At 42.7% G+C, this 25293-nt stretch overlaps 1 long non-coding RNA gene across 2 annotated transcripts in view; it reads left to right on the top strand.

The window, feature by feature from the left end:
* The window catches only part of LOC119234427 (uncharacterized), a 55880-nt gene that overhangs the window by 24860 nt on the left and 5727 nt on the right, over positions 1-25293 (top strand). For both annotated transcript variants that reach the window (XR_008549864.1, XR_005122612.2), the window contains 2 exons: positions 24202-24250; positions 25041-25287. This is a non-coding gene — a long non-coding RNA (uncharacterized LOC119234427). The remainder of the gene's footprint in view (positions 1-24201; positions 24251-25040; positions 25288-25293) is intronic.

Below are 25293 nucleotides of genomic sequence, written 5' to 3' on the forward strand. Positions count from 1 at the left end.
AATAAAAAGGTGGTGCATTTCTTTTTCCTAACCAAAAATCCTAACGGGATTCTATAACTTAGAATGATAGGAGGACAGTCGTTGATGTGCACAATCACTGTCTCTGTCAAGAGATTCCATGAGATAAATGCCAAGACTTTAGCACAGAGCCTGAGACATGGTTTAGTTCCTGTTTACTTAGCAGTGCTTCAGGGAGAGCTTCCACCTATTAAGCCTGAGGCTACAGAGGCGATAGGAGGAAGACTGTCCTTCCTCTCACAGACTCTCCATGTAGTGCTCAGCCAGCTCACAGAGGCACGAACATTTCCCAAGCAGACAAGCATCTTTGAGCCATCTATTTCTGGCTAATGGTACCCTTGTGGTTCTCAAAGCATAGGATTGCATGTTGCCATAAGAAAATTGGGGAGGGGGTTGTTAAATAAAACAAATCTGCAGCTGATGGGCAGCATGGTTTGGTGCGAACGGTACGAGTTGGGAGCCAGAGAATACTAGATTCATATCTGACATTAGTCTTACACGTGGCAAATCAGTTCTGGTCTGCCAGATGGGGATAGTGGCCCTTACCCCAGGACCATCATGAGGTTAGTGTCTCGAATGCCTCTTGTCCAGATGCTGCTGCTATTGTTACATCTGGCAGAGTCAGTAGGCTGCTCCACTCCTGGAGGATGGCAGGGTCCTTGGAGCAGGTTCCTGTAGACAGGAAGAAGAGTGTTAGGATATTTTTCCACAATTCTACCTTCACTCAGAAATTACTTTGTTTAAGTGCAGTTAAGAATACCAAAATAATTCTGCTGTTCAATGATCCAGTCTATACCAAAGTGCCACATGGTACCAGGTGAAGCTAATGGACAAAATGGCCCTTCAAGGTTCCGTCGATCTTACATTGCTGCATTTTTGTATTTTGGCTAAAGATGATTTTCTGAGAGTGGAGGTTCAGTGCTATTGGGAGTGAAGCTGGGAGACTGGACAGGTTGTTACTTCTGATGAGGGTCAGGGTAGGTTTGTTGACCTTATGAGCAGAAATTGCCAGAAAACTTTATATTCTCAACAAATCTACTTTTTGGGTATTCAAAAACTTCTGTGGGTTGACTTTTATAATGAGTCTGCAGTTTTTCTGTAGGTACTTAGAACCTTGCCATACAAGAGACAAATTTCATCTGCTGTCATTTGCCTAATTTGAGGCAGATTCCTCGAGATCTTATTCCTGGCTTGGGGGGCAGGGGTCACGGAACCACCTCCATCAGACCCACTGGGGGCAAATATAGAAATCCTATCCCAGCAGCATCATCAGAATCTTTGGGTCCATGCCCCAAAATCTGCATTTTAATGACTTCCCCTGGTAATTCCCCACACTAAAGGGTTTCTGTTCCTGTCTATCCTGGGTTTGCTCAGTTTGATAAAGATCTGGTGTGAAATAGTCCCACAGTGTCCCACCATTGTGCCTCCTTTTCTCAATGCGTCTCCACAAAGGGTATTAGAAATTCCATTCCTAAACACAGTGATTGGAGGGAATATTTTTTTTTTCTGTGTGTACCTTCAGATCTAGCTCATTGAATATGCCAATTAAACATAATTTTAAATGACACCAAAAATGCAATTTCCCATTATTTAGTTATTCACCTGTGGTTGTAATTTGAACTGTATGTTGTATTTGTTTGCTTGCTTATTTAGTTATTTTGTTTTAAGAGTAATATCACAAAGCCTGTACATACATATTCATAGCAGGTGAAAACTGGAAACAACTCAAATATCTCTCAGGGGATGAACAGGTAAACAGTGATACAGCCATACCATGGAACCCTACTCAGTAATATAAAGGAATATGTGTTTAGCACATGTGACAACTTGGCTGATCTCAAGGGAATTAAGCTGCATGAAAAAAGTCAATTCCAGTCTGATTCCATTTATTGATATATAAGTTCTTAAAATGATAAAATGATAGAGCTAGACAGATAAGAGATTACCAAGAGTTAGGTGTGGTTAAGGAAGGCGGTGAATGTGGCTATGCAGATACAAGGGTCTTGTGGCGATGGGCTGTATTTTTGTGTGGTGGTAGTCCCACTAATCTACACATGTGGTGAAATTGCATACAATTATACTACACTAATGAACAAGTATGCAGGAGAAATATGACTTTCTTTCTTTCTTTCTTTCTTTCTTTCTTTCTTTCTTTCTTTCTTTCTTTCTTTCTTTCTTTCTTTCTTTCTTTCTTTCTTTCTTTCTTTCTTTCTTCTTTCTTTCTTTCTTTCTTTCTTTCTTTCTTTCTTTCTTTCTTTCTTTCTTTCTTATTTTTTTTCTTATTTTTATTTTTATTTTTATATTCCCCACACAATTGCACCCCCCTTATTTTGTCCCTAATCCTGCCTTTCCCCCCAACCCCCATAGTGTATCTCTGGTTTATAGTTGCTTGTTGAATTTTATTTTTTCTTATAGTTATTCTTTTCCCTGGTCCCTTATTTAGGTTTTCTAGATTCCTGCTATGAGTGAGACCATCTGGTATTTTTCTTTTTCTTTCTGGCTTATTTTGCTGAGCATGATCCCTTCCAGCGCCATCCATGTTGCTGCAAATTGCATGTGTTTATCTTTTTTGAATGCTGAGTAATATTCCATGGTGTATATGTACCACATCTTCTTGATCCAGTCATCTATTTTTGGGCATTTGGGTTGTTTCCAAAGTTTAGCTATTGTAAATAGTGCTGCTATACACATAGGGGTGCAGTTGCCCTTTGGAATTAATGTTTCTGTGTCCTTTGGGTAAATACCTAGGAGTGGAATTGCTGCATCATATGGAAGCTCTATCTTTAGCAGGTTGAGGAATCTCCACACAGCTTTCCATAGTGGTTGGACCAGTTTGCACTCCCACCAGCAGTGCAGGAGAGTTCCTTTTTCTCCACATCCCAGGAGAAATATGATTAATGGCACTCTATCAGTATGAATTTCCTGGTGGTGACATTGTGCTGTAATTATGTAAGATATTACTATTGCCAGAAACTGAAACTTTGTATTATGTTTTCTTATGACTGCATGTGAATCTCAATGATCTCAAAATAGAAAGCTAAAAAATTTAATTTTTCTAATTAAAAATGTGAATCATGTAAAAAATGTATGTAGCAATTAAATGCAAAGTAATTACGTACTCAGATAAGACTGTGTGGATCCTGTTCTTTTATATTTTGGTGCTCTTTTTTTTATTAAGGATATATTTGTGGAAATGAAATATCAAATGAAAATATTATTTTTAGGATACCTAATATATGTTGTCAAATATATTTCCAGAAAATGTGCACAATTTGCGTATTCCCTCTCCCCCAGAGTTTGTTTTATGGTACCCGTAGCAATATTAAAGTGTTTCATTCAATGTTAAACACAAAAACAAAAATAATTTTCACTTTGCCAATTTCACATGCACTAGACAATTATTATTTGGATTCCCATCCCATTGATTACTAGTAAGTCTGAGCATTTTTTTCATATATTTATGTCTTATTGGCCATTTGCCTTTATATTCAGTTCATATTTCTATTGGGATCTTGGTAAGTTTTTTTTTTCTGATTTCTTTAAATTATAAGAATATCAACCCTTTGTTGAAAATACATTTTCCTAGTTGTCTTGGCCTTTAATTTTTAAAATGTGGCACCTTGGCTATAAGCTATTGATGATGTGCATACATAAATGTTTAATCTAGTTTTCTTTGTGGTGTTTTTAATTGATCTTCTAAGCATCTCTACCTTTTCAATATCAGTAATTATTGGCAGATATTTACTTCTATTTTCTAAGGTTTCACTTATAAAAAAAGATTCCATCTGATGACTAATCCATTCTTCCCCCCTCTTTTCCCTTCATCATCTTCTTAATTCTTACATATTTTTGAGATTTCTTTCTATGCTTACTTAGTCTGTTCCATTGATCTGTTTGAAAATTCTTCCGCCAATAAAACACTTAATTGTTGGAACTTTAGAATACACTTTAAAATTTGGCAGATGAGTTTCCCCTGCTTTTAAAAAATGATTCCAACCTTTTTCACTTGTTTATATTTCAAATAAAATTTAGAATCATTTTATAAATACTTGTTTCATTAAAAAATTCCACTGGCTTCTTGATAGTAGTTGTGTTAACTACTTCATTGGAAGGGAAAGAACATTAATTTATTTGCACTTATTTGAGGGACCCTGTAGCAAATTTGTAATATTTTTTTTTACCATTTATTAAAATATTACTTTTTCTATTTCAGTAAACTCTCATGTTGATGACACATGTACTGTAATAATTATTCTTGGATAGATTATGCTTTCAAAATCTATCTTAAAGAAGTCATTTTCTTATTATGACATTTTAGTAATTATCATTGACATTTAACAATGGTCTTGATTTATGTTTATTTATCTTGAACCTGACAATCTTATTGATTTAAACAGTTTTTTTTTTTTTTGTCAATCCCCTTGAGTCTTCTTAGTTTATAATCATATTGTCTGTAAATAACATAATGCTGCACTTCCTTTCCTGGAGGCCTTCCACTTATCACTCTTCATATTGAGCATCTCAGACAGAACTTACAATCAACATTCATTATTACTGGTGGTAAGGTTTTAAAAATAGGCTTCATTTCAAAGGTAATAAAGCTGCAATAATAAAGGTTAAGATGGGCTTTTACCCTCAAGAATTTATCATTCAGTTTCATCAAAGTCTTTTCAGTATCTGTCAACATCCTCATTTCATAACACATCTCATGGATATATTAGTAGATTTCCCATCATATGGTCTTTGTATTCCCTAGATAAAATCATTCTATCCCCCTAGTTTTTTCTAATTTTTTAACACCAATTTTAATCATTTTCTTTTTCTTGAGAAAATTTATATCGACTTTTATTTGCATGTTTGTATTTCTTGAAGTCAATTTCCATGTGAGATTTCATAAGAAATGTTGCAATTCATACCTTTGTTACATCTCATTTCACATAACTAATTATGTTTATGTCTTTCCCTTTTTTCTTGTTTAAATTTGCCAGAGATTGCTCTCTTTCTCTCCTTTTTATTCACTCACTAAGCACCAGTGTGAAGAAGATTTATTAATCACTTCCTCCTAAAATAAGGACCTATTTCTGCTTAATTGTTTTGTTATCTGTATCAATTTCTTACTTTATTTCTGTTGTTTTCATCTATTTGTTCCTCTGAGTCATTTTTTCTTCTGGTATCTTTTATGCTCTTCAATAACCTTCAAATATGTATATAATGAAAGTAGTTAGCATTACAAATTGTTTATGCTTCCACTTTGGGCATAACCTTTGAAAGCGCTTTTGTTTTTATTATTTTAACCCAAGAATCTGTAATTGAAAATATAACCTCTATGATTTGAGTTAATTAAGAGTGCTTCCTCTTTTTAATTTAAATTTCCATGGGGCTAAATTTCATTTGTTTGTTTAAACGTGGTCATCAACTTCTAGTGTACTTTGTTTTAGACTGCTGTATATATAAGTTCTGCTTTTATTTTTTTAACCTTTTGTGCCTCCTTTTATAAATGTCCCAGGATGCTCGATAAATAGCAGCATTTTTGGTAGGGTACAAAGTCTAAATTCTTCTGTTAGTCCAAACTTATTAATTCTTATTTTTATGTCTATTATTTTTTTTTCAAAGTTTCATTTATTTATGCCTACAAGAACTAGGGTACAGGTCAGAGGTGCGGGGGGGGTGGCGCAGGGTGAAAGGATTCACCAGAGACAGAGCAGGGAAAGAACAGGCGGATCTACTGAAATACACTGCTGAGGGGAGCAGCGGGTGAGACAGGAGAGGTCTGCTGCTCCAAGTGGGTAAGCTCTCTGGCCCGCTGGGATCAAACTCGTGCCTCAGAGGCTGCAGATAGCTTCACAGTGCTGTGCTTAACCCCTTGTGCCACCAGGAACGCCCTGTCTCTTATATTTAATTGCTTGTTTTGTTGAAGGTTAAAAGATATATATTAAAATCTATTGCAATGACTTTTCCTTTCAGCACTTCATTTCTTCCTTTGAGTGCTTTATAGCTACTGATGCTGTGTTACCCTGCAGGTGCTCCCCTGGGCCAGGGAAGAGGGACATGACACTGTCCTAACACCAGGGAGTGACCTGGCACTGGAGTACCATAATTCAGAAGCCCATTAGTTTGTCAGGGCATCTGCCCTCTGCATGGGGGACGAAGTGTCAGGGATGGTTATCTGCATTTTATCATTGGGAATGGGGTTAAGCGGTTTGTCCTGTGTCACACAGTGAGTCGGTGGGGAGCTGGAGTTATTAATATCTTCAATTAACTCAGGGCCCTACTTCAGAGAAGCCCAGAGTCTTCTTGTCTCGCCTAAGACTACTTACTTGCATCTGTAGCATCACAGATGGTGAAGGCAGCTTTGGTTGGGTGTGACACTCATGCTTCTTGGGAAGATGGTAGATGGGCCTTTTTATCAATCATCTCAGGATGAAGGAGCCCACACAGGGTCCTTGACCTCAAGAGCCTCAGAAGGGGAGAGAGTGTCAGGTCAGACATGATGGTACCTGGAGTAAGGAGTGTTCTAATGCCCAGCCTCTCCTGGCCTAACCAGCCCATCTTGTCACCCAACCTCAGGTCCTGGGCTTGAGCCCCATGTAGCAGCCCTTCTGGAGTGACTTTCTGCCCTGACACCTGGGGGGTTATACTTATGTTTTCCCAAGCTCTGCCTCCCTGGGGAAGATCAGGGTACAAGCCCTGTCTGAAGAGGGCCCTGCTTGTGGCTGCTGAACTCAGGACCCCCCTCGAGGGGGAGGGAGCTCCTGGACCTTACATGGAGGTGCTGACATCAGTATTCTCTTGTCCCAGCCGCCCTGTACTAATATCTCCCCTCCTTGGCTGCTCTTCCTCTCCGAGGCCCTGGAAGTAACCAAACTACTCAAAGGCCAAGTGCCTTGATAGCAAGAAGCCATGGTGTGTCTTCCACTTCCAGCTATGTTGATTCATTTTCCCATGCAGCTTACTCTTCCAAGCCACGGCTGTGAGCTCAAGACTGACAGACAAATGCCTGACCAGAGCCCCAGGGAGCTCAGGTTTGCTCTCCGCCAGAGCAGCTGGGCCGAGGCTGGCCAGACCCAGAGGACCACAGCGATCCAAACTTGGCTTTGCAAGGACTCCTGGCTGAGCAGCCCTAGCAAATGTTGGATCTCAATTCCTCTAAAGTAAGAGGAATACTTTCTCGCTTCCCTGGGGTGCCTTGGCGATGAATTATTTACTATTTGCAAAGCACTTTGTAGGGTTCAGTATCATTACACAGGGACCACAGGGCTCAAAAGCAGCCCTGGATGCCTGACAGGATGGTTGTTACTATTAAGCATTTATATAGCACTTTACATTTGCCGAGTGCTTCCCAATCATTTCTTAGTTAATTCTCCCAGCACTCCAAAGCTGTCAGCGGACTTCAGCCACCATGTTCTCTTGCCTGGAAATGAGGTTGCCGAGGTCAGGAGAGGCCGGTGGCCTCGCCCAGGGTTACCCCATGAGGTGGCATGGAGCTCAGGCCACACCCTGTGGCTGGAGTGGCTGGCTCTGCCTTTGACCTGAGAGCTAGCTGAAGATTTCGTTCCTTATAACCTTGTCATCAACCCACCCCAAGCCACCCCTAAGGCGCCCTACAAGGATTGCTATAATTTATGGCCTCAGTTGCACTCCCAGGAATGCTCTCAATTTACAGCCTCTGGTGAGGGAATGAGCACTGGCTTTGGAGTCAAAAATGTGGTTGTGCAAATTAGAAACAGTGTGGCTGTGAGCAAATTTCTTAATGCTCCCAAGGCTGGGATCCTTGATTATCAATTAGGGAGAGAAAAACCAAGGAGGCTTTTGAGGTTGTGAGGATCAGAAATATGAAATGTAGAGAACTCGGAGAATAAAATCTTAATACTTGTTAGCCCCTGATTACTGCCACGGCACAGACTTCAGCTTCAAAGATGACACAGCCAGGCCTATGGGAAATGATAGGAAGGAAAGTTTTGGATCAAATCTCTCAGCTTTGGATTAAATAAACCCACTGGGACTCCACATAGTTCCTGCCTTTAGCTTGAGATCCCCAGAGTAGAAAGGGAAGGAAAAAGAAAAAGCTGGAATTACTATTCTAGTCATTATATACTAATAAATCATGGTATTTAGAATCCATACTGCTCTTCAATATGTTTTTTTTATTTATTAATAAATATTTACTAGATATCTCTATGAGCAAGGCATAGTTTTAGGAATGAAGGGTTTGGCAATAACAAGAGAGGAAGAAAAGGAGGAATCTGGTCAGCTGGGGAGGGTGCATGATTTCTCAGTTGCTGTGTGTATCCTCAAGCCTTCAGAAGAAAAGAATCTGAAGACCCAGCATTGTTGGATTGTTAGTCTCTCAACTTCAAGAAGAGTGTTTTCTTAGAGATAGACTGAATGCTTGTGTCTCTCCTGAATTCGTACGCAAAAGCTTAATCCCCAGAGTGATGGTATTTAGAGGTGGGGCCTCTGGAAGGTGGCTGGAGCTCTCATGAGTGGGGTAAGTAAGTGCCCTTCTCAAAGAGTCCTCAGAGAGCCCCCCTCACGACTCCCACCGCGTGTGGGCATAGCAAGAACTTGAGACACTGTGAACTAGGAACCAGGCTCTCCTCATGTATAGGAGCCTTGATTTTGGACTTCACAGCCTTCTAAACTATAAGAAATAAAGGTGTGTTGTTTGTGAGCCATTCAGTCTATAGTATTTATAGCAGCCAGAACAAACTAAGCCACTTAGACTATGTCTGAAACACAGAACCCAGGGAGGAAAGCCCTTTTCCTCGCCTGCACCTTTTGCCAATAATCCAGCAATAGCCATCATTTGGGGGATGGATTTCGGGGAGCCTCACCTCCATGACTGCCTATTTGATCTTACAAGAATCTAATAGGCTTAGTGAAATAAGCAACTTATGGGGGCTTTATCCTTCCCCAGTGCTGGAACCAGTTTTGACCCCGAAATCCAGACCCTGAAGGGCTTTGTTAACTGCCATTGGTCATCCTTTCCTGCCTCCCTTTGTGGGATTTGCCTGCAGACTGGCTATGAAAAGCTTGTATGTCCTAGTTCTCTTCCTTTTGATCTGGGGAAACCAGTCAAACAACCACGGCTTCTGTCATCTCAGAGTTAAGACAGGTGCCCGAAGGTCCAGATGCAGTTCTTGGGGTGCCGACATAGACTGTGTAGACAGTCTATGTGGGAATCAAAGAACTTTCTAAGGAGGGTGCTCTAGTCAGCTGGGAGTTTGCAGTCTGGCTCGAGAAACAAGACTTCAACGCCTTGCATTTACAGACTTATAAAATGCTATGGTTCGAAAGAACCTTAACATCATCTGGTCGCTCAAGATAATGGCTGTGATTACCTGGCCATAATTAATTACTGGATGCATCAGCCTGACACTGTATGGCTAGGAATCTGTGCCCAGCCTAATGCTGAGTTTCCTTGAAATCCCTGTCTTAGGGAAACCCATTGTTGAGAAGCTTTTGAGAAAAATAGAGCTGAGACCTGAGGTTGTAAATGAACCCACGAAGCACTTAAACGTATGTATTTTTTACCTTCAATACAATAAAACTAAGACAGGATACTAAATAAAGACAAAATCATTGGCCTCTTACACATCATAAATTTGTAATAGCAGGAAGTTTATAATTAATTTCCATTTACCATCCCTTCCTCTGTAGAAACTTTTGATATCGCTTCCTCACAATTTCAGCAAGATGCTTGTAAATTCACTTGGCTTACATTCAGAGAACATTTTTAAAGGGGATAATATTTTTGAAGTATTTTCATATCTAGTAACTCTTCATGCCCTGGGCTCCCCACCTGTGCTGGATAGAATTCTTACTAGCAGACAACAAAATCCATTCTAGTTAGTTGAATCAGAAAGGGGATTTAAAAATCATATTAGTTTGCTTACAGGATCTCCTGGGAAACCATGGAATAAACTTGGCTGCCACACAGCCAGGAAAATTACCCAAGCACACTCAGGACTGTTTTAGCAAAATCCCACTGCTGCCACCACCCGCTGTTCAACACCTATGACATCAGACACTCAAATCCCATTTCAGCTGCCATTTCAGAGCCAGTTGCTCTGCTATCAAGCTTTCTGGAAGATACTATGTCCCGCTGTGTGACCAAAGCCTCTTGAAGAATCTTTCACGTCATTTTCCAAGTTCTGAGAAGTCATTTCAGCTTTGCAGGTGCTGGGTCACATGTGGAATTATATGGAAATGCAGCGGTTAGGCCCCGGTGTCTGCAGAATAAGAAGTCTAGTGAGAAGGGAGTTGGCTGAGGGACCAACCTACAACATCTGCCACTCCTCCCATGCCCCAGCCCACCATGTCGCAATAGCTTTCAATGCTTCCGGTAGAAGGCAGATATGAACTTGAACTGCATGCCATTACTCAGCAGTGACTTTTCAAATTAAATGCTTTTTTTTTGGTTCTGGTTCTCCAATAGGGCAATAATCATAAGAACCAAGATTTATACAAGTCAGTCTTCTCATCTATTCAGACCTTTGCATGGTTGGATGAGCCCCATTATGAAGGGCAACCTACCTTAACCAAAGGCCAAGGGCTTAAATGTAAATCTTGCTTAGAAACAGTCTTACAGAAGCATCCGGAATAATGTTTGACCACATATCTGGGCACCGTGGCGCAATCAAATTGACACATAAAATGAATCATCTGTTCCCAGTTACTGGTCACTCCTTTGCAAGATCTTGATGACTCTTCAAAATGGAGACCCTTAACACCTCTTACCCCCAACTTTTGTCCCCAATAACAAATTTGGGAACAAGAAAAAAAACTGTAGTAAAAACAAAACAAACATCCTCTTTGTATAATTTCCCAGAGATAACAATTACAGATGTTATAGCCTTTAAGTTTTCAATTGATATGTACTCCCTGTCAGTCTCTACTGCTCTGTCATCCTCTCCACCCCAGCCTTCCTGATCACATTTATATCTATGTCTATTTCTAGCTACTTTTTGTTTAAACAGCTTTATTGGATATAGTTCATATACCATGCCATTCACCTATTAAAAAAACTTATTCACAGATATGTGCAGCCATCATCACAGTCAGTTTTAGAAGATTTTCATCATCTCAAAAAGAAACTGATATTATTAGTTGTCATTTTCCCATCCCCCGTCTCCATTTTTTGCCCTAATAAATGACTATCTTGCTTTCTATATTGATAAATTTCCCTATGCTGGATGTTCATGTGAATGTAATTGCATGATATGTGGTGTTTTGTGACTTTTTTCACATAGCCTACTGTTTTCAAAGTTCACCTATGATGTAGCATATGGCAATATTTTGTTCAATTTTTATGGCCGAATAGTATTCCATTATGTGAATATATCTCATTTTCATTTATTCATTCGTCAGTTGATGAATATTTTAGGTTGTTTTCATTTTTTTGTATATTATATTTTCATTTCTCTTGGGCATATAACGAGGAGTGGAATTGCTGCCTTGTATGATAACTCTATATTTAATCATTTGAGGAACTGCCTTTCTGTTTCTGAAGTGACTGCATCATTTTACATTCCCACTTGCTGTGTAGGAGGACACCAACTTCTCCATATCTTTGGCAACACTTATTATTATTTGACTTTCTATTTCTAACCATCTTAATGGGTGTGAAGGTATGTTGCATTGCAGTTTTGAGCTGCATTTTTATGATGACTAACAATGTCATATTTTTATATTTGCTACTGATAACATCTGAGTTGGAGCATTTTGTTGCAGTCAAAGTCTGTTTAACTTTGCTAGAAAAGTCAAGAGTACAGGTAGGTCGTAGCTGGCATGGAAGTATGGGCTTTACTGTCAGAGGCAACTTTCTTTTCACTGTCTTTCCCATAGTGATAATCAGTCTAGAAGCTCAACTCAATTGGCTAGGTAGTGCTGGATCCCCTCACTTTGCAGTGAACCACAGCTCAGTGCTCTCTTCTGCTCCTTTCCTCTGCCAGCTTTAGGTTTTTTCTTCCCCTCCCCAGACCTCCTTCCAGACCTCAGAACATTCAGAGCCTGTTGACTGATGTCAGAGAGGCTGAGGGCACTTCAGCATTCCGATTCCATCATGCTAAACCATAAAGTTTGTTCCAGTAAGGGTTGCGTAGACCTAAAACCAGAGTATATTTGATAATGTATGTTGTGGCAAATCAGTGTTCTTTATATACCCCGGTATATAAGAAGCCTTCTAAGAAGCATGGGTGTGCTAACTGGAAGGTCTTTTGTTTGCTGAGTGCTCACAGTTATCATGCTCTGTGTAATGGCTTCCATAGACTTGAAAACAGTATTGATTTGGGTGTGTAAGTTTAAAGGCAGAAACCAGACAATAGTAAATGGCTCTCCATAATAAGAAAGGAGTGGCAAACTGAGTGGTCCTGGGAAAAATTTAGGAGTGGAAATAGTAATAGAGGAGATTTAGAGCAGCGATTGCATGCTTTTCTTCAAGGGGTAGATAGTGACTATTTTAGACTTTGTGTCCCATTGGGTCTGTCCTGGGTACTCTAGCTCTGCTAGCGTAGTGCAACTCCAGTCCTGGAGGAGTCAGAAATGGGGGTGGGGGGGGCTGTGTTACAATAGAGCAGGTAGTTGTGATATGCTGACCCCTAAGAAAAGATAGAGGAGGGAGGGGCAGTGTGTGTGTGTGTGTGTGTGTGTGTGTGTGTGTGTGTGTGTGTAGAGAGAGAGAGAGAGAGAGAGAGAGAGAGAGAGAGAGAGAGCTTGAAGTCCTATGACTTCTGATGAGCAGTTGAAATATGGCACTGGGGAGAAGAGACAAACTAATAGAAAATTTTCCACTGTGGTTCCACAAAATGCTTTCTGATGTGGACAACTTTTTTATAATGAAAACAAAAAATTGCTGACTATTGCCTCACAATTGGTGACCATGAACACAGAATCTGCACCTGTAGAAAGCAGTGCCCTCCTTAGCTGTGGGCACCCAGGAAACTCTTAGGATGATGTCGAGCGGACTCTGACCAGGATTAAAACTTTTCTGCCTCTTAATTATGTGCAGGGTAGGAGTTTTGTGTAGAGTTTTCCCCTTCCTCCTCCCTCCCTTCCTTCCTAAGAAAGGGGAGATTTGGGCTTAGTCATTATCATCATCTTGGTCATCAACAACAGTTTCTTCACATCTAAAATGCCATCTGTGTTCAATTCTTCCTGATTTTTTTAAGTGTCTTTTTATAGTTGATTTGTTCTAATCAGGATCCAAACGAATCTCATACTTTCTGTTTGGCTATAAGTATCTTAAAGCTATATCAATAATCTATAATTTATTATGAAAAGTACTCCTTCATGTCATTTAATTATAGAAGAATTGATTGTCCTGTGAATCTTCCACAGTATGAATTTCACTAATTTTATCCTAAAGGTGTCATTAAGTGTGTTTCTCTAACCCCCACATTTCCTTTAACCGGCAGTTAGAACTGGATATTTGTTTATGTTGCTTAGGTTCAGCTTTGGCTTGTTTCAGAAGGAACCCTGGCTAGATGGTATTGTGTTCTTCCTATTGTATCATATTATAAGGAACACTGTGTCTGGGGGAGCCACATGGGTCATGATTGATAGGGCCCCACCGACAGGCCATGTCAGTTTCTATTATTATGAAGTTTCTTGTCAACCTTTTACCTAATGGCCTTCTAGCCATTGATGAGTATTGCTTAATTTCGTTGTCCTGAGATGATAAAACTATGATTTTCTAATTCTGTGGAATGGCACTTAATATCCGCCCACACTTAATGTAATGTTATAATATAATTAAAAATATAAATATATGAGAATGAAAGTTTCCACAATATGGAAGTAAGCTGAGGCTAGATAGCATTATTCACATGAAAGATTCTTAACATTTTTTAAAAGATTTATTTATCTATCTATCTATTTATTTATTTATTTATACAAGCACTGGGTACAGTCAGAAGCGAGGGAGGGTGAGAGAATTCACCAGAGCCAGAGCGGGGAGCAGAGCAGGCAGAAGGACCGAAGTACACTGCTGAGGGGAGCAGCGGGCGGCAGGAGAGGTCTGCGCGCCATGTGGGACCCTCCTCTGGTGGCCGGGGAGCAGCCGGGGATCGAACCAGCACTGCAGAGGCTGCGGGCAGCTTCGCAACACAGCGCTCAACTGCTGCGCCACCGGGGAGGCCCGATTTTTAATCTATTTTCCCAGATAGCCTCTTGACTACTCCTCCTGAGAACACACTGAAGTTTCCAAAGATTGAGGGGTTTATTTTGGGAATGTATGTGGCCAGTTAAATCCCTTCATAACCAGGAGAGAAGCACCAGGATATTCACTGCAGTAATGTTTGCAACCATAAACAAACTGTAACACTCTAAAGGGAGTGTGAATGGAAGAGCGGATAAATTCAGTGTACATATAAGGATACTGTACAGAGTCAAAAGGCTTAGATTCAAGAGCTTCCTGAATCAATGCAGATACATCTCAGAAACCTAATGTTGAGTGAAAAAAATAACACAAGGACCAGAAACATTCCTTTTCATGCCAGTTATGAAACATGCCACACAATATTACACACACACACACAACCATAAAAATGAATTGAAGGCAATATGAAACTCACAATAGAGATAGTCACTGGGTTGAGGGCAGGGTAAAGGGCCTTCATTTTAGCTGACATGTTTTATCATTGGTTAAAAAAAGAATTAATATAGTATTTTTGAATTTTAAAAAAGTATAAAAACAAAAAGATGGAGAGAAAAATATATCAAAATAATCACAACGATTACTTTTAGTGGTCTGAAACATAGGTCTCTGAGGTTTTCTTCCTTTAAAAAAAAATTCCAAATAGAAGGGCAAGAGCTTGCTCAGTAGCAGCCAATACTTGTCCAAAGAAGATGTGTGTGGAGGCCTCTGAGCAACCATGCTACCAGTGTGAAGCTCTGCCTGCAGTGGCAGCTCTTAGTGGAGAGGGTCTGGGGTGGTGACATCTCCCGGAGGCCTCAGGGCTCCGGCAGTCTGGGGCTGCCAGGAGACTGTAATTCTGACTGCCTTTTTCCCAGTGGCAAACCCTGGGCCCTTTGGCTTCTCTCTTCTCCTTCTCTTGCCCTCGCAGAAGCAGACAGTCCCTGAGTGTGATTTTCCATGCTTTCCTCATGGATGTTCCCGCTCCTCTGCAAGCTTCCTCTCTGCATTCCTGCTGCACGCATTATCCAGGCTGTGCACATTTCTTCCATACCTGTTATAAAATAACAAAAAGGTAATAGCTACTGCCTGCTGAGTACTTGGTGTTAGGTGCAGACAGGGTTATTAACCGAAGCCATTAGTTTGATGAGAGATAGATGAGAATCCAGGAGAAGGTTGGCAGGGTCCAATCATCAGCCCAGGACTGGAAGTGGCCTACCTTGACCTGGGCCCAGGAACGCCAACCAGAAGAGGGTCCACTTGAGATCATTTGGGAGAGAGCCAAGGCAGGGGGTAATGTGAGAAGAGGTCATTTTCAGATGTCTAGAAGGGAGCAGGTTTGGAACATGCCCAGTGACTGAGAACCATGTCGCTGCTGCCCCATGAGGATCCAGAACTCCAACAACAGGGAGAAGGGACCAGGCATCCCATCATCTCTGACTCTCAATCCTGTGCCCATTGCCCTGCCTTTGGCTTTAAAAAGCAGAGTGCTCTGGACCTGGCTCATACTTTTGGAGCTGCCCTTGTACCTTCTTGTGCTCAGGAGCCTGCTTCTCTGCCTATTGTTCTCAGCCCAGTGAGGAAGAGGTCCCCCATAGTTTAGCTCCAGCCTTCTCTTTCTACATGATCTCCAGTCCCTCATCTGCCTCAAGGGGACCGCTGGTCCTTTTCTCAAAGTGTTTAGCATTTCTCTTGTCTTAGGGCCCAAGACTCTCAGTGGCTTTTGGGGTATGTGGAAGGACTGGCTCTGAACTAGCAGCCTGGACAAGCTCTTATTTAGGACTCTGCCTATCTGTCCAGACTGCCCAGGTGTCCAGGCCAGGACTCACCTCTCAATGGGCTCACAGGGAGCAGCATCATTACTAGACAATGCAGAGGAGGTTTTCCTTGCTTAGGCCTAGTGGCCAAGGTCAGAGACCAGAGGAGGCTGCAGGATCACATCTTGGAGGGCAGGTGACACCTGTAGATCAGCCTCCCAGTCTCAATGGGGAGGCAGCTCCGTCAAAATGCCCAGCCTTCTGCCAACGGCTGGTGGCATTGGCTGCTTACCAGGAAGCCTCAGGAAGGCAATGCATTTGGGGGGCATTCAGAAGGCCATCACCTTCCGGAATGAATGACATGGAGCACTGGTGGTTTTACTTTTACCCCATGTTTCTGGAGAAAGCCTAATGGCTTCGAGTGCTCCTCTCTGTTCATGAAATTTAAAAGGGGGAAAAGGAGCACACATAATTATAATCCCACAGCAGGGCAATTGGCTTGCCTCTGACTATTAAGTCCCATTAAAGATGTAATATCTGTGGTGTCTCAGGAGAAATTCCTACTTATTTATGCTTAGTATTAGGGCAAATATTAGTTAGCATCAAAACAGGATGCAGTTAAGTCTAATCTGATGTCACCAGCAGAGCTTGCCTTATAAACAAAATAAGTGGCAATTACTTTCAAGCTGAACTAATAATTTTTTCAAGTGATTCCATTTTGTGTTCATCGGAAATGTCCACCAAAGGAAGGTGTGTTCCAGGGAAATGCGCAGGGTGTGCCTTTTAATCACACTTTATTTAAATACACACACCGAGGCCATGGGGTTGGCTCCTCCTCTCTCCTCTCTAGGTTTTCCTCTGGGACAATAATTAGGAAATACAACCCAATATAGGAAATGAACATTGTTGCTTTTATGGGGATTTTAAACCGAATGGCTTTGCTGCTGTCACTGAAGGAGCCGTTCCTTAAAGGGCCAGCAGGTTGCTCCATGCTACCAGGTACTTCAAGACATTTGGAAAATGACTCCTGGGCCTCCTGAAAAGGCATTTTGGGGGTAGGACCCCATGCATCAGGAGAGGGTTCCTAGCACTCAGCTGGCTGTCGGTGGCAGTTTGGGGGCAAATCCTCTCCTTCTGCGTTGAGTCTTCTCTGGAAGCTAATGGCTGCATGCCCTATTTCTTTACCCTAGCAGTTGGACTTCTAGCACATTCCCTGGAGGCATAGAATCCTTAGCCCAAGCTTGTTGGCCAAGAACTTATTCAGGCTGTTAAAGCTACCCTGTCTTGCAGTTCAGCAGCCTCAGAGGATGGCACCCACACTGATGCCAGAGCTCTAGTCATTCTTGTTAGATGGGGCTGCGAATCCTTCTGTCCTCCTGGGAGCAAGGTGGGTAGGTGGTTGGAGGCAACTGCTCTGACTCTGGGGTTCCATTTACAGGCATTTTCTCTGAGTGGAGAGATGGCCCCAATCTCTTTGCTGGCAGACATGGGGGCAGAGCCAAATATCCCAATGTAAGAGGGCTGAGCACCTGTCCCCTGTGGGACCCTGGTTCCATGTCCACATTTTTGTCTAGCATGGACCATGAGAATGTCCATGAGAAGTTCTGATTCATTTCCCCTCCCCAAGTTCTGTCCTTTCCTTCATAATTTCACTCTAGCATGAGGATTTACTGGGCATTTTCCATGGATCAGGCCTGCAAGGCCGAGGGGCAGATTTAGAGATAAATGAGGCCAAATCCTGCCTGCATCACACCTGTAATTCTAATTGAGAATTGGTGAAAGAAATTACCAAATACCCCACACTGAGCCACATAAGTAGTAGACTGAGCCACCATATGGTAGGTGGCAAGTGGTCTAGGGGGGACCTCTGGTGTGGGAGAAATTATCCACTTGGGAAGATCAGAGAAACCTTCAGAAAGGAAGCTGCACCGGTGTCCCAGCGGTTGGATACAATGACTCCACAGGAGTGAGCCTCCAGGGCTGACATTCCAAGCAAAGGCAGCTGCAGGAAGACAGGAATGGAGGTGGGATGTGAGGCAAACAGAACAACACTGGGTAGGGAGATAAATTACGTTTTTTTATTTAAGCAGCAGAAACCGAGTTTTGGTCTGGCTGGACAAGCTGGTTGGGATGTAGTGGTGGACACCAGCTATCTCAGGGGACCTGAGTAAGACCTGAAAGCCAAGACTCGGAGCTGCAAATTGGCAGTAGAAGCTCCATGGCCTCAGCAGGACCTCACAGGCTTCCCTCTGGAGCCTGCTGTGGGGTCAGTGCCGCCACCTCCCTCCTGAGTTCTTATCAAGAATGTGACGGGACACACATGATCAGGTACCTTCCCATGGACCATGGAGGCAAGGTGGCCCTGGGGTGTCAGCTCTGTATTTCTAGAGAAAGGGGAGTTCTCTGCTTGGTCAGCCTGCCTATCTCAGTCTCCAAGAAGTATCTGCTATTGTCAGAAGAAACAACTTCTAAAGGGAATAGCAGGTGGAAGGGAGGAAGGTTAGCTCAGCAATAGACTTTCAGGGCACGCCAAATAAGGGCTTTTGGACTTGTCTTGTGTGCAGTGTGGAGCTACGGATAGTTTTGGCAGGGGAATGACTTGATATGCCAATGCGTTCATGCCAGTTTCTCCAGTGACTCAAAGCTGCTGTCAGCAGTGTTCCCTGCCAAGGGTCTGACCTCTTAGAGTAGCTCTGTGACCCGACCAGTGTTGGTGTACCTGTACTGGCTCCCATACCCCATCATTGACAAAAATGGCCTTCATGCTCACCACAGGTCTCCTGACCCTCCTCTGCTACCTTCCCCTCCCTTCTGCTTCCCTTCCCTTCCTTTTTCTTTTCCTTTCCTTCCCTTTTTCTTTTTCTTTCCCTCTCCCTCTGTAATATATTATACATATAGTATATATTTGAAATTAAGTTTTTAAAAGCTGAACCATAAACACTCTGCAAGATGTCTTCTAAGAATGAGTCTTGGTCAATCTCATATATTGAAACAGGACTGGGGTTGGTACAAAGCCTGGACTCAGGAGCTGACCCACTGCTGCCCCAGATCAGTTGCTGAACCCCCTGTTTACTTGTGAAGTGGGGCTCCATATGTCTCCTCTGGTCTACAGAATGCCACAGAACTCTACTCTTCATAATTCAAGCTCCCACCCACTTTTTGTGGCAGCCCAGGGTGGGAGGCAGACTATCACCAAGAAGGGAGTGTCTAAAAGAAAGAAGTGGTAATGTTAAGTTACTAAATATACTCAGAAAATAAACTTGTAAAAAGGTCTGTATATGGTCATGCCGGTTTGGAAATCTTTTACATGCCAATGTTGGGCTAGTAGAAATAGAATGTAATGAAACAGCAGAATTCAGTGGATTTCCACAAACACTTCACAGTCAGCAGGAAGAATGTGTCTTGGTCAGCAGGACAGTAGGAGATGCAGGGCTGATAAAGAGGAAGAGACTAGATCTGATACTCTCCCAACATCCAGAGGGAGGCCTGGGTGGAGTTGATGAGAAGCTGTGTAGGAGACAGAGATGGGGTGTCTTGGGGAGGACTTGGGCATGCACTGGGGGGACACTGAGCCTACTTCTGGAGATGCCCTGAGCAGGGACCTCACTAAGGAGGGTCACAGCATGTGTGTTGCGTGGGGTCCCGAGTGCACACTGCATTTGCTGCATGCAAGGAATCCTAGGCCGGAGCTGACAGCTCTCCTCTCCTCCTGGCTCCTCTGAGCTGGCTACCTTGTTGGCTTCAGGGGAAGCCTGCTGCCTCCCTGGTCTTCACAGGGCAGATCCTTTCCTGGGAGAGCAGGATATGGAAGCCCCGCACCCCACCCCCTCATGTTCCGTCACATCACTCTCTTTACTCTTTGCCTTGACACGTTTGAGGGTCACACCATCTACTTGAGAACTATTTTAAGAGCCATGTGGTGTTATCAGAAAGCACAATAACTAGCAGGCTGTCTGAAAATTATCCCCGGAGTCTGTCTGGGGCCTGACCTAGGAAGTACTCCAATGGGCTGCCTTCCTGGGAGGTCCTCGGTGCCCATAGGAGGGTAAGATGACAAGGCAAAGAGTAAAGAGAGTGATGTGATGGAACATGCGACAAGTCAGGAGACAACAGCTTTTGGGTTTGCTGCTTAAAGCTCTGATTATAGGAGTAGAGGTAGTATGTTTCCAAAGTAATATTTCACTGGTTGCCTAACCTTAAAATGGCAAGAGCCTTCTTTTAGATATTACCTAGTCACAATGTGACTCAGACAGGACCACTGGCTGGTCAGGGTCACTCAACAAGCAGGGGTGGTTCCGATCGAGCCTGGGCTCTCTGCCCCCAATCCATCACTCACCTGTTAGTGTCTTATAACCCCCAAGTTCAGCATCAATTCCTGAAGCAATAAGAAACTAGTAATGAAAGAAGGAAATCCTGAAAAGTGAAAAGTCCTGATAAGGCTGAAATCAAAAGCTTAAGTGTTGAGAAAGTCCATGTGCTGAGTTTATAGTTAAGCACATAGATCAAGTATCATGTCCAGATAGAAGGGGTAGGGAGTGTAAAATTAAATTGAGTTGTAAAGGGTGGAAGTTTTATTTTTGCTCTCTTCTGCTGAATACCTTCCTTTCCTCCATCTAGCTACCTAGCTCTGTGGTGCTACAGGGAGCCTGAAGTGGCAAAGTTCTGCACTAAGCTACCATGGGGTCTCTGTGACCTGGGTCCAGTGAAGTGTTCTGCACCCTCCAGACCACATATGTATGCAGAGCAGGCCGCTAAGCCCTCCTGTCAGGCACGCCGATGACACAATTCCAGAGGAAGAGAATTCTGTTTTGTCCAGCAGAGATTACAGGGCCAGAGATGTGAGCTATTCACTGTCTCGGCACTAATAGAGTCTCAACAGCCATTTGGCTTCATTTCTACATCCACAAGACACTACAGCTCTCATTTTCCCCTCCAGCAATTAATAGAAGAGACATCTAGAGCTATTTCGGGGAACATGAAGAACCACTCAAAGTGGCCAAATTGCTAGCAGCCGGGCTTGGAAATACAAGGTAGAAATAGCGCTTCCTTCCAGTGCAGCCTCCTGCTCCTGAGACACACAGAGCAGATGCTGTCTTCAGGCTGACCCTTTTGCTGATATTGTTAGTATTTTGTCCTTTGGGGTATCATGATGTTGTGAAAGCACAGGTTTTGGAGACAGATAAGCCCAGATTTAGATTTTGGTTCCCTTTTGGGTTGTCTGGGGTAAACCTCACAGCCCTCCCAGTTCCACTCTTGATGTCCCCAGTTGTGCTTCCCAGCTCTATTGGAAGGCCATCCACTCCCTGGGCAGCTTTGGGCAGAGTGTGGCTTACCTCCCCTTCCCAACTGCTGAGGACACCTCCCTGGGTTCCAGATACTGATTCCTTAGGGTCTTGCATTCTCTTAATAGGTTCACCAGGAGGCCAAGACCTTGTTGGTTGAGGGGTGGGGGGGGGTGCTGCTGGGTGTTTAACATGGAGTTGAAAAGAGGTGCTAAGTTCCTTCCTGCAGATCACTGAGCTGCCTGAGGGGTGATGTGGCCCTCAAGATGTGGTGTCATGGTGGCAGCCCGATCATAGCAGGACGTGCATGTGAAGGTGAAGAATGGAACACATTTGAAGGATCAACAACTTCCCCCATATCTCCATTCTGCTTGGGGTCTTGTCACCTCCACCACAGAGTATGGGGTCCCCCATGTTGTCTTATGCTAGTGCCACACCTAGAGTCCTTATCTGTCTAACACCCACAGAAATCAAACACCATTCTTCTCTCCCTCCTGCCACCCTCCTGAAAGCTGACTTCTAACTGCTGACTCTGATAACTGCATTATTTCTGGAATCATTCTATGCAGCAGTTCTTAAAAAAATCAGAGCTAGGGAGATTTTAGACAGCCCAGATAAATCAATATGGTGGGCACTATTACGATTCCTTTTGTGAACTGCTTTTGAAATGCTAAATATCTTCCCAGTTGTGCTTCAAAAATCATTTGATCCTGTAAGCCCTGAGTTACTCTGAAGATCACAGCTTATTTGCTCTTTAGTCTAATCCTATCACTGGCCTTTGACTAAAAGCAATAAAACCTGATCCAAGCTGCAAGTCCTTTACATAGAGAAGCAGACAATTACAATTCTTTTTTTTCTTGTGTGTAATTTTGTGTATTCTGAAAAAGAATATGATCAAGTAAAATCAGTCTAAGCAGGAGTTTATATTAAGTTTGTCCTGGAACTGTTGACAATTTCATTCCTCGTGGGAACAATTGATTCTTAGGCAGGGCAAGTGAGTGTCAGAGTCTGCTCTCGACGTTAAGAATTGTACTCAGGGCTTTAGTTTTCTTGCTTTCACAACTTCCTGCCTAGTCTGAGATAACTGGACCCGGGGATCTCAGTCCAGACACTTAGAATGCTGTTCTGCTTCCTTTATTTCTTCAGAGAGCTGTTTCTCTAAACACATGCGTCTCACTTTTCCCTGCCGATTTTTGATTATGGGCTCTGTATGCACCTCCCGTGGTCCCCTAACCCCCGGCTTTGATAAGCGCTCATGATCGACCAGGATCTGTCTCCCTCACCCTGATGGTTCTTGCTTTTTGGCTCCTTGCAGGGAGAAGGGCCCAAGAGGGCCCAGGGCTCACACCTGAGGTAAGCGGTGAAAGGATGAAAGGATAGTGCCTCACCCAGAACCACAACATGATGTCTGACCATGGAGAAAGCTCTTCTTGGCTGCTCAGCAGCAGGCAAAGCTCAGAACAGGATGAGATGAGAACACTAAATTCCAGTGGAAATGACAGGAGGATGCAGATAAGCGGTAGATGATTGTCCCTAATGGGACCAAAGCAGAAGTTTGACACAAATGGAGCCTTGGTGACTTGCATAAAATCAAATGGAATAAAATCTTGAAAGCAAGAGAGAAGTACACAGAGCTTTCTTCAGCTCTGTGACTTGGGGTTGCTGCACAGTTCCAACCAGGCTGGATTTAGGTTTGTATGAGCCTAAGTCATCAGGGAGCTGAACACAGAGGGGCAGGTCTCCCCTGAAAACATTACCAGAAAATCTCCTGGGATGGTCTTGCCTGAGGCTACTTGCCAGCCTGGTGACTGAAACTACATGTTGGGAGGTTTTTGGGGACAGTCATTTAGGGACAACTGGGATGGGTTGGGCTGAGGGCACTTGTAGTGGTTGAACCATTGCGTGGTTATCCAGTGAGTGCCATGGGTAATACAGAAAAGATGGGAGGAGACGTTGCTTCTTCCGGGTTTATAGTTCAAACTCAGTTATTGTTATTTTGTTACTTTTTTTTTACAATCTCTTTTTCCCCACGATTTTTATGATTATGCTGTAAACACATTTTGTATGCTGTTTTCTCCTCACGTGGGCTGCTTTATGCTATCAGTTTGTAAAAGTTGTTATTAGTTGTGCTATGTCCCACCAAGTGTGTGTATTCTAATTTGGTATTTTTCTCTTTGCTTTTGTCCCCCCATTGCATATTCCTTTTATTTGTTATTTATAGAAAATGACATTGTCACCCAACCTCACACTCCTGTGTCTGCCTGGTCTAAATCATTTCATAAAATAGGTCTTATTATAGATCTATTTTATATTTATAGATAATGTATTTATAGATCTAAATAGTTCTATTATAAGATAGATCCCAGGTATTCCCAGGTACCTGACTTCCTTAGAGGTAAGAGCACATATTCAGAAACAGTTGTGATGAAGAGATTTATGTAGCCCAAAGGCCTTTATCACCTCACACAATTGGAAATTACTTAAGGTAAGATATACATATGTGTGTTCATATATAATAAAATTGTGCATATTACTTCATATAGAATCTATACATCATGTACTGCTTATTGTCTGCATGCTCGTAAATTTATACTCAGAACCAGGGTCACATGGTACAGGTGTCTTTGTGCGTGCTTGTTTCTGTGACCACAAGCCCATTCCCACAGTGACTCAGCCTGCAGGATCCCCAGAGACCCCTGGGAGCCAGCCCAGGGCCCCTAGTGCTGGGAACCAGTTGGAACATGAAAGGAAGCCAGTAGCTGAATTCCTGAGTATTTATTTGTTATTTATTTATTTATTTAATATATTTTTTACATCATTTTTCATTTGTGCACAATGTATGCATTTCCATCTTGGTTATAGTCCCCATACAAATTCCCACCCCCCTTTATTTTGACCCTAATCCCTCCTCCCCCGCCCCACCCCATAGTATGTCTCTGGTTTATAGTTGCTTGTTGCTTGTTGATTTTTCCTTTATTATAATTAGTCTTTTCTATGATCCCTTATTTAGGTTTTCTAAATTCCTGCTATGAGTGAGAGAATTCCTGAATATTTAACTGGTATGTTCCTTTGGGTTATTTCTAACTTTTCATTGCTATATACACACTTGTGCATGGGCTATTTTTTTTTCTTTGACAGTATTGTCTTAGAAAATATCCCAGCATGACAGTTTGTATATCAAACAAACCAACAAAACAAAAAGCAAACCCAAAACCCTCTTGAAAACATTACCAAAAATTACTAGTGACCTTGAGAGGAGGTCCCTGTTACAGCATTACTATCTCTGGGTGAACACGGAGCCTCCATCAGATCCCGCCTTTCAAAGAGGCTTTGGTCAATTTTGCTACATTATGATCCTGTTCATTCATTAGTACCTTCATTGTTCATTTATTCATTCATTCAGCAGTTCCTGAGCTGCTGTATCCCAGGAATTTCTGTATGTGTAGTGGAAACAAAACTAAATCTGACACATCCCTGCTATTCAGAAAATTCAGTCTAGAAGAGAAGGTAGCATGAGTGTGTGTTTGTCACTGTCCAGTCCGGCATAGAACTGGGCTGCTGTGGTGGAGATATCTGTAGTTTGGATCCCACCAAGTCCAGGTTCAATTCCCTAATCCCCGTGTTCCCAGGAACTCCTCCCACACCTCTCCTTTCCCCAGAATACACTTCTCTCTCTTCCATCTCAGTGTCCCTTGGACTCTGACATCCAAGTCACAGAACTCTCTGCAATCCTGAATCCATAACCATGTCTTCAGATCCCTACTTAAGCTATCTCACCTTCTTCAAATTTACCACGAATTCAGATTGTCTCATTCATTTAATGTCCTGATGCTTCTGGTTTCCCTGCAGCCCAGGGACTCCTGCATGGGCTCCCAGAGCCTCTGCTCTCTCTTCTCTACACAACTCAGTCTGTCCTGAGTTTCGCAATCCAGTTTGGAGGCAGAAACGATAGCCGTTTGAGTAGAGGCTGCAATAGCATGGCAGAGCCATGGCAGAGACACACGGAGCCCCTGAGAGCATTTCTTCTGCCACCGTGCCACTTGGACGGCCTGCAGGAAAAGACATGGGCAACAGCCCTTCGGAGAATGGAACAAATGTGAGT

The sequence above is a fragment of the Talpa occidentalis genome, unplaced genomic scaffold, assembly GCF_014898055.3.
Source record: "Talpa occidentalis isolate TD23 unplaced genomic scaffold, MPIMG_talOcc4v2.1 talOcc4.8, whole genome shotgun sequence".
Lineage (NCBI taxonomy): Eukaryota > Metazoa > Chordata > Mammalia > Eulipotyphla > Talpidae > Talpa > Talpa occidentalis.